Below are 10,443 nucleotides of genomic sequence, written 5' to 3' on the forward strand. Positions count from 1 at the left end.
GTTCCAAATATTTCGGGTTCCTTTGGGCAGAAATCCCTTCAGGCAGCCTGGGATGGATGGAAAGCAGTTGTTTTCAGTGTTTTGTGGGTTTTTTTTGGTGTGGATGCAATCCCAGCTCATGGCACAGGCTTGCTGAGAGCCAGCAAGGGTGACAACACCAAACCACTGAGGGGCCAGGTCTGAACGTGCCACCTCAAACCAGCCCTGTCCTGTTTATCTGCACCGAGTCCCCACAGCAGGTCCCGTGCAGGGATGTGAGAAACTCACCCTGCTATGCCTAAAACACATTTTTGTGTGTATAATACACAGATATACATATCAATATATAATATTTACACACGTGAATACACTGGGAGAGGCTCCCCAGGGAAGGGGTGACAGCACCAAGCCCATCAGAGCTCAAGGAGCACTGGGATGATGCTCTTAGTAACAGGCTTTAGTTTCAAGTAGAGGTGAGGAGCAGGGAATTGGACTCAAAGATCCTTAGGGGTCTCTTTCAACTTGATCTATTCTATGATTCTATACCCTATTCTATGAAAATACACACAGAGAAATATATATATATGAATTTATGGCCCAGGCTGTGGTTTTGGGGGGGTGGCCTTGGCACCCACCCAGCTGCTCTCACTCCCCTCCTCACCAGGACAGGGAGGAGTGTTATGATGAAAAAAAACCAGCTCCTGGGTCAAGAGAAAGGCAGGAGACACCTCACAGCCAGCAAAGCAATTTCCCAAATGGCCCAACAAGCACCTTTTCCCAGCACAGCCCCGATGCAAAGGGCCAGGACACAGCGAGGCTCCCGCAGTGAGTAAGAAAATGTGATCAACCCTCGTGAATGTGTTTGGGGAACCCTGCCAGTGCCTGCATTTGATTTCTTGCCTAAACTCGGGCCAGCTTAATGCAACATCAGCTTGGAAGCCATAAAACATGAGACAAACAATGTAAACCCATGCAACCAGCAAAATTTAACAGGAAACAGGCTGTGCTCTTTATTTTCTGGATCAGAGAGCAGCTGGCCGGCACAGCAACAATTACATCCAAAACTCCTTGCACCCATTTTGCAAGGAGGAAAAAAGGGGGCTGAAAGCTGATTTCGTGTGGGGTTTGGTATAAATCATCTGCCTATGCCTTAAAATAGGACAAAAAGGCAGAAAAGTCACAAAAAAACAGATAAAATGCTGTTAAACTAAAAGCCTGGAGAAGGAGCAAGTAGCAGGATGAATGTGATGCCCGGAGATGTTGGGATTTACTGCTTATTTAAGGACTGGCATTGCTGGGAGAATAAATGTCTGTACCCTGGAGATGGAAACAGCTGCACTTAACACCTCGTTGGGGTATTTTAAGGCAGGCAAGAGGCTGGCAGGAATCTCCCGTGTCACTTCTCCCTCCAGCAAATACACTCTCCTCCCAGCCATGGGTAGTGCTGTGCTGGAGGGTCTCAGCTCTGCCCACCAGTGGCACCTGGCACATCAATCCTGTGGGGCTGCAAAAAAATATCAGGGATAAAGCCAAAACCTGCCGGTGGGAAGGCTGGGAGCCAAGGGATGAGTGTGCAGAGGATGGGACCTGAGGCAGGTGTCGGGGTCAGCCCGGCTGGTATGATCCCTCTCACAGGCAGATTAAAGCCCCCTAAATCCATTCCCATTCATCCCCCACCCCCCTGTTCCCACTGCCAGGCTCCAGCAACAGCACCGTGTCCTACAGGATGACACTGGGAGAACACTGCTGACACCAGCACAGCTCCAGGTGGGATTCCACCCACTCCAGCCCCTGCCACGGGTTCAGCCCACCCCACGAACAGCATCCCCTCCCCCCCGGGCAGAGAACGCAGCCCCCGACTCACGGCACTGATGGCACTGCTGGATTTCATCCTTTTAGACCCAAACCGGCGGTTCCCATCCCCATGGGATGGAGTGCCTGCTCCAGGCAGATCCCCCTGCACCCACTGACAGGGATCACCAGTGTCTGAAGAAGGGCTCAGCCCGGAGCTCGAGCCTGATTTGGGGCGGACCGGGAGGACCTCGGCAGGGCCGGAGGCAGCTCAGGACACGCATCGGGTCTTTGGTGAGCTCTTCCCACCAGCTGCTATTTCTTCCCCACCCGCTTTTATAGGAGCCTGATGGCTCCCATTGGCTCGGGACACACTTATTATAGCAACTACTATGACCCATTTAAATTGCATTAAATAATTTCTCAGTTCATTGTCCTGCGGAGATTAGTTACACATAAGCATATTTTAATGATTAACTATTGGGCTCTGCTGAGGCTCCAGCAGAAAAGGCCGAATCCTCAGCCTCCCTCCCCTCCTGCCAGCTCCCTGCTTCATCACTGGGCCCACAATATTTATGGTTTTCCTTGGAGCCTCCGCTCCTGGCCTGATCCAACCAGCTCAGTTGGCACTAGAGCGAAGGCTCCAGCGCTGAAGCTGTGGAAAGGCAGGGGAAAAGACTGGGAAAAGCTCAAAATGCAGAGTCCAAAGAGGAAGAAGCAGCACTGGGAGGCTGAATCATGTAAGAAGCAGCATTTGAAGAGTCACTCATAGGTTTTGGGGTGAACACTCTGAGGCTGCACATCCCATCTCCTCCCACCAAAGCTGGTGGTTTCCCAGATGGGGCAGCAATGATCCTGCTGCAGGCAGCTGGCATGGCTGGGACAACCCCAGCACCAGGCAGGGACGAGTTGCCTGCCCTCCATCAGCTTTTTGGAGAATGAGGAACATTTTAGGGCCATTTCCAGTGCAACACCCCCAGTGTCTGAGCTGCCTTCTCCGGTGGCTTCGACTGCTGGGGTCTCCCCTGGGTGGTGACACACAGGCAGAGGGGCCTGTCCTGCTCAGAGCAGCCCCACTGGGCTGGGAAAGAGGCAACTGCCTGCTGATCCCATGCCTGGGGGCAGGATGCTGCACAGGAAAAGGGAAAATGTTGTCATTGGCCTGAAGCAGTGTTTCCATCCCCCAGCCCATTCAGGGATGTTGGGTGTGGGCAGGGGGCAGCAGCATTCGGGGAGGGTTTCTGGGCTTTGCTGGGTGAGGAAGGAGCAAACCTGCTGGGAGGAAGCAGTTGGTTCCCATTAGGTTTTGAGTGGGCGTTCTTGGAGCATCCTTCTCCCTCCCTCCGGCTGCTGCACCCCAAGGAAGCGCTGCCGAGCCACGGCCTGGAGTAAGGAAATCCATGGACAACACAAAAGGGGGGGAAAAAAAAGATGACATTGAAGAGTATTTAAAAAAGCAACTGTGTCTTGAAATGATTCAGAGAGGATTGAAATGTGACACTGCAGCTGGTGGGGCTGGGAAAGGGATGCTCTGGAGCCCCCCTGGGATGGGGAGCAGGGCTCGGCCAAGCCCTGGGAAGGTGAATCCCACTGTGGTGGCACCAAACACTTTCCACACAGGATAAGGGACACCAGGTGCCCAGTGCATCAGGATGGGGACTGGGATGATGCTTTGCAGAGGCATCAAAGTGCTTGTTCTGCACATTTCCCCCCAGCCTCACCTGCTTTCTGTCCAGCCACGACGTCTTGCAGCTCACCACGTGTTGCTGTGTGTCGTGTCCTGGGGCACTCAGAGAACTGAACACAAGGGATTAACAAAAAAATTTGCATTTTTTTAGAGCCCTCTCAGCCCAGAACAAGAGCAGACACTTGACCCACAGCTGCCAATAAAAGCCCCTGGGTTTCTCTCTGCTGATGCCCTCCCTCCTTGACAGGCAGCACAGGGAGGAAAAATCTTGAAGATCGTTTTAGATCTGGCAAAAATACCTCTGGTCCAACAGAGCACATGTTTAAAGCCTTTAACATGTCCCCAGGGGTTAAATTTCACTACATATAAAAGCATAGGCATAAATAAAGTGTGGGAAGAGCTGGGAAAGCCCCTCCACCCAGCCCTGCTCACTGCTGAGCTGGATCATTTCAACAACTCAGACTTTCTATTTTGGGATGATTATTTCTTGACAGTGTCTGGTCTGTAATAAAAGGGATTTGCTCCCCCAACCTGACATCCCATGACAGGGGAGCTCCAGGGAGTGACGTGGGGTGAGATGTGAGGGCAGGGAGAAGCTGCAAATGCCCTAAAATCCAAGACCAGTAACTGATGAGTATTTTATGCTGTTTTTTAAGAGAAAAAAAGAAGCCAGTGCATAAGGAGCAAACCCAGCCAGAGGAATGGCCCTGCAAAGAGACACAAATGTACGAGTTTCCTGACGTGCTGCAGCATCCCAGTGCTGATGGATCAGTGGGGAAGGCACCCAGCTACTTGTTCCCAGCTGGGACTGATGGTTTGAGCTCCTCCCCATTCCCCCTGCACTGATGTGCCAGGTTAAAACCCTGTTCCATGTCCCAGCTCACAACAGACATCACCATCCTGGCTGGGCAGTGGTGGGGCAGCTGCGGGGTTTTGGGGTGAGAGGTGGAAGGGCTTTTCAAGAAAAGAGGTGAGTTCTTGTTTGGTTTTTTTGTTTTGTTGGGGTTTCTTGGTTTTGGTTCTTTCCCCTCTTTTCCTAAATGAACAATGAAGCCCCACGAAGCACAGGGCTGGGGGATCCTGCCAGCTCTCCTCTCACAGCTGGAGCAGGAGCCCAGCTGGACCAGGCACTGATTGCCCACAGAGGGTTGGGCAGCAAAGCTGCTCCTTAGGAGGAGGATTCATCCCCTCCAGGGGTGGCTTTCACTCGCCAAGGCTTCCAAACACAGCTCACAACAGGCCTTTGTGCTCAGGGCTGCAGCTTGTCAAGGTGACCAAAGTGCCACCCCCACCCTCCCGTGGCCAGCACAGCGGCTCCAGCACTGTGTGGGTGCTCCCAGGAAGCCTCACCCACCTTCCTCCCCAGGCTGGATGCCAGAGGTGCTGGGAGAGCCCTGCAGAGGATGCTCTAATCCCCAGGTACCAGCAGCACCAGGCACTCAGCCCTGCTGGGACTATTTGAGCCCCCCTGCAGGTCCCTTCCCAGCTTCACTGTTTGCACCCAGCCCTCCCCAGCAATTTTATGGCTTTCCTCTCTCTTTTCAGGTGTTCTCTCACCCAATTTGGCTGTTTTCCAGGCTGGCTTTATTTTAGGTATCTTCAAAGTTTAACAGCATCTCAGATGGTTGTTTTTATAAACATTAAAGTTAATAAAATAAAGCTCCTTAAAGCAGAGGTAAATTAATTTAAGCAATGTGTGCAGGGAGACTCTTGCTCGTGGCAAGCAAAAGTTCTGGGGCTTAACAAATCTTTCCCAAGTGCTCTCTGCATTTCAGTTCTGCTTTGGCCACAGCTCCCCCCTTTTTTTTTTTTTAGCACAAGCATTTCTTTTTGCTCAGTAAAAACTCTGCAGCAGGATTTCTTTCTGTGGGAACAGAAAACATTTTCTCTGTCAACGTCTCCAGCAGCTCCAACCTAAACAACCCTGCCATCGACTCCCCCCAGGGAAGCTGGCTGCAGCCCAATCCATGCCTCCAGAGCAGCCCTTTGGAAAGGGGGCTAACCTGAGCTTCCTCACTCTGGGATGGTTATAAAATGATCACTCGTGGTTTTAAAGGTACTTTGGGCTTCTTTAGAGAATTCCCTGGGCTCCTCTGGGGGTGTGTGTGGGAGCTGGATGCATCCAAGCTGCTGTTAAAATGTTTTAAAGAGCTTTAACACCCCAAGGACAATCAGTTCCCTGCCTTTCTCGATCCAAATCCTCTCCCCTTTTACAGGATCTCACCTGGGAACAGGGATCCCATTCCCTGATCTCACAGGGGAGTGTCAGGAGTGTTGGGTTATTAAGCTGGTGGTGAAGGACCAGCATCCCCAGGGCAGGTTCTTGCTCCCCAGGTGAAGGTGTTGATCTCTCAGGCAGGGAAGAGGCTCTTTGCTCATTTTGGAACCCACCACTCTTTTATCTCCTGGTGGCTTTCCAGCTGCCTCCCCCTGCCCTGCTCTCCCCACGTCCCTGCCCACATCTCCAACATCAGCAGCTCTACTGTGGCCTTCACTCTGGGACACAAATTGGGTCTTCCCTACCAACACCAACCCCCTGCTGATGCAGAAAGGCCAGTTTTGGTGTTCCTAAGTTGCCCTTTGCAAACTCTCACTGGGATAACACCGAGTGCTGCTCCTTTCCCATTTTCCTTGAGTTCCAGGATGCTCTGGAACATGTGACTGCCATGCCATTGAGGTCCAAAGAGCAACATCCACGTGCCCCAGCTCAGGGTCTGCTCCTACAATTGCAGTTCACACACAAGGGAAACCTGTAAAATTTATGCTTCCTGAAGAAACAGGACCTTCTGTTCACCATGAAATAAATTAACTGCACTGCTGCTCTGGGGATTGTGGCTGTCCCCCGAAGAGGACACGGCCATCAGCCCTGTGATGCCAGCACTTGGCTGCAAGGGAATGCTTACCTTTGGCTCCCTGGCTCAGCCCCACCCTCAGACTTGATCCTGTGCCCAGCTCAGGAGCACAGATGTTTTCCTTGGGAAGTCATTCCATGGCACAGGTCAGCTCCCCGTCACCTCTGCCACGAGCACTGGGGACGCCGCGCAGCACACGCAGGACGTGCCCTCGTGGGGGGGTAATTCCTGTGATGCCTGGCAGCTCCTTGCCCTGTGAAATTCCAGACTCAAATCCCTGTAATGAACAACCTCCAAGTGGCCACTGTAGAAATGCAGGTACATGGTCACAGCAGGGCTGCTGTGGAAGGGCCAGCCCGGCTGGGAGCAGAGCCCCGAGCACGACGGACACCCGCGTGTCCAGGACGGGGTCACGGTCACAGCAGCACATCATGGACACCCACACACACTGCAGGGCTGCAGCCTCCTCCTCAGCTCCCAGCTGTCAGCACAAAAGGCTCTTTTATCCGTGGGGAGGCACAGAAATGTTAAACAGGCCCTTGGGCAGCGCTCCAGGCGTCAGCCTTGCTGGGAACCCACGGCCCATGGATCACCCTGAGGTCCCTGGGGAGCTGTGAACCCCCAGCCCTGCAATGCCCAGCCCACAGATCACCCCTGGCACCCCTGAGGGCTTTTGGCCAAAGAAGAAATCAAGGCAGGGGGAAGAGAAACAACCTCTCTGAGGCCCCAGGCTGGTGGCAGAGCTGGCTGACCAGGTCCAGCTCCAAAGGCACTCTGTAACCCTCCTTCTGCTGGATGGGTGTTGGAGACCCCAGGGAAAGCTCTGGAGGTGGCAAACACCAACTGTGGGAGTCAACTGAGACACTTCCATGAGTCCTGAATTACCAGGAACATTTCACAACCACAGATGTCCTTATCAGTGAGGGATATTGGAACCAGATGCTGTTACTGAGACCAACTGGTACAATTGCAAAAAAAAAAAAAAAACCAAACCTGACAGGTTTTTAGGCACGAAACATCTTCTTCCTGTTCCTTCTGTTTGGAACAGCCTGGCATCCTCTTTGCTCTGGGAGCTGGGACAAGAACAGGCTGGAAAGGGCTGGTTATTGGTAGAAATGAAAAAGCAAAGCAGGAAAAGCCTGACATTGGGCAGGCTGAGGTGCACACAGGCTCTCCTGACTCTCCTCTGCCAAAGCCTGAGGTGGTTCATAAGTCACTCAAACAACAGGAGCTCCCAGATGGGACTGATGCTTCCAAAGCCTGTGTCCAAAGGAAGCAAGGCAATTTCTGGGATTCAGAACGTGCTGTTTGCACGTTGCCAAGCGTGGCAGAGCTGCCACCCTGGGGAGGCAGAGGCAATAAAAAGTTTCGTCGTAGAAAATGCAACACAAAATAAAAATGGGTGTGTTTAAAAACCGGGATCCAGAATGATCCCAGTTTGGGTTGGGATAATTCACCCATGGCTCGATGCAGAGGGGCCCAGCACAGCCAGAGTGCAGGAGTTCTGTGTTCAGGGCCAAATTTAAGGCAGGGGAGAGGCACTACTGATTCATTTGGCCCATGGAGCAAATTTCAAGAGAAAATCTTGCTTCAACTAAGCAAAATCCAAGAGAAAACTGCAACACCACCTTATCTCAGCAGCATCCTGGCACACGTCCTTCACACCAGAGGAGCCTCTTTTGGAACAGACTCAGCTGCTCACATGGAGCAACTCCATAAATCCCCATTTCAAGGCCTCAAGCAACTGATAAACCCAGAGCCACGACATGAAACCCCGCTGCAATCCTCCAAGTCTGCCCCGTTCCCTTTGCTGATATTCCAGAAATAATCCCAGAAGTATATCCCAGAAATAAAGGATTTGCATTTTGTCAGAGCCTCCAACTCCCATCTGCAAAGGGGCCACTCTGAACCAGGCATGGATGAGCAGGGGGACAAGGGAGGAACTCCCAGTCTGCTGCACCCCAGCCCTCAATGAGAGCCTGAGTTCAAGTGTGGGAAAGGGAAAACAGACTGACAGGAATGCTGAGGTGGGATGGGAGCTCTGGAGATCACCCAGTCCAACCTCCCACCTCAGACAGGGTCAACCAAGTCTTCCCCCTTCAACCACCAGCTGGAAAAAACACGAATTTCCAATGGGATGAAGAGCAAAGCATGAATTACTTGTGTGTGGACACCATTTCAATGTACAACTTCAGTGCTGTCTGAGGACCTGCTGCAGGGGAAAACCTGCTTCCAGAGAAAACCAAACCTGCTTCCAGAGAAAACCAAATCTGCTTCCAGAGAAAACCAAACTCCAGATTTTGTGGGTTTGCTTTTCCTAACTAGGACTGCACCCCTTTAGCTAATGAACACGTCACACAAAGACAAACCACATGCAGTTTGTTCCCTGCTTGCCAAATTCTGCATTTCAGTGGTGGGCACAGCCTCACACACAGCTCTGCCATGGCCTGACCTCCACCCAAGCTGCTCAGCATATCAGGAGGGATTTCCTGTATCTTCCACAACATTCCCTGTGAACATCTGTTTCCAGTATCTTTATTTCCCTTGCCCAGCACCAGAGCACAGCCAGGTAGGAGCAGCAGCTCCTCCTCCTCCTCCCCCCATAAAATAAAGCTTCTTCTAATAAAGCTTCTCCAGCCAAAGAGATCTGGGCTTCTCAGGCTTGAATTTATGAAAAGAGAAACCCCAGGTGTTTTAAAGTATCTCCCCAGCAAAGGAATTCTGGCAGCTCATTCCCCCTTTCTCCCACTAAGAGCACAAGAGCTGCCCTGAGCAAAGAAGTTCCTCTGCCAAAACCCAAACACACAACACAGAATAAAAGTGAGGAGGAGAGAAGAAATGAGGTTTCTTAAACATTCAGAAGGTGCTGAGGACTCTGTTTCTTCACAAAAAGTAGGGACTGAGCCTGACACACACGTTCCTTTCTTGCACCCCCAGAGCATCAGCCCCCCTTGGTGCTGCCTCCTCTCCTCCACCAGAACTGTCAGGGTGCACCTATTGTGGACTAACTGGTTAGTTAAGGAAACAAAAAGCCTTCCAAAAAACACTCCTGCTGGCTAAGGACACTTATGATCTGGTTCCATCTGCTTTTTATAAGTTCAGAATGTATTTCAATAACTTACTTTTAGAAAGGGGCAGATAAAAATGTTGCAGCGTGTCAAACCACATCAGTGACTGCTGTGAATGAAAACGCTAATTTTAAAATTAATTGCATGTCATTCTGTGATATGATCCACTTATCTTCCTTGTTTTCTTGCATATTTAGGGAGAAAAATACATATTGATGTATCCACAAAACCACCAAGGACTTTCCCTCTCTTATACTACTCTTACCCAGTCAAAGATGCACCTTTAGTCTCCAGCCTTGGAAAGCATTTTATATAAGATAAATTATCTTTAAGAGGCAACAAAAACATTTTCCAATAATTCCCTTTCCTCTCCAAACATCAAAGAAGCTTAAATACCATGGAAACACATATCACAAATCCCCCAGACACTGGACTTTATCAGTCCCTTTCACACACAGCACAACTAAAGCTCAGAAAGCGTAAATTCTTTGCATAAAACCACAAAATAAAACCATGACAGACCTGAGGGGGTGAACAAAAGTCAAATATCTGATTTGAGATCTTATATCTCGTCTACAACTCACAATATTCCCAGGATGTACTTAAAATTTTACTTCTATTTCCAGAACCTTATGATAATTACAGAAGAATGGTCTGCAGCCATAACAAAAAGCAGTGCCATGGTAGCTCCTGACTTTCTGTGTGTATATTCACACACACACAAATGATTTATTGTAATCATCAAGGCTTTCAGCATTAAATACTTGATCCTGAAATCCTTAACCAGACAAAAGCTCAGTACACAGAAAGTTCTGCCTCATCCAGGGCAGACTCTCATTCTCCTAAGCCAGATCTGGACCTCGGTGTTGACTCATTTATTCCACCACCAACAGCACGTTCACAGGAGTGACTGGCCTGTGTATAAATATTGGAATTAATGCTCAAAGGGCAAATACACACCTCACCCCTCAATATTCTGCTCTTTGTTAGTCAGAGCTTTAACATTTGAGTCCAGAGCCTCCCTGTTGTAAACTGGCCCAACTCCCTGGTGTCAGAGGCGATTTGC

The 10,443-nt window shown here is 50.5% G+C and overlaps 1 protein-coding gene across 1 annotated transcript in view; it reads right to left on the reverse strand.

Moving 5' to 3' along the window:
* Positions 1-9,770, reverse strand: part of TPST1 (tyrosylprotein sulfotransferase 1) — a 41,824-nt gene extending 32,054 nt beyond the window's left edge. Inside the window, exon 1 of the mRNA XM_050321690.1 lies at positions 1,844-9,770. The gene's annotated coding sequence lies outside the window, so the exon portion shown is untranslated. The remainder of the gene's footprint in view (positions 1-1,843) is intronic.
* Between the last annotated feature and the right edge of the window lie 673 nt (positions 9,771-10,443).

The sequence above is a fragment of the Myiozetetes cayanensis genome, unplaced genomic scaffold (genome assembly GCF_022539395.1).
Source record: "Myiozetetes cayanensis isolate MyiCay16 unplaced genomic scaffold, myiCay2020 scf27, whole genome shotgun sequence".
NCBI lineage: Eukaryota > Metazoa > Chordata > Aves > Passeriformes > Tyrannidae > Myiozetetes > Myiozetetes cayanensis.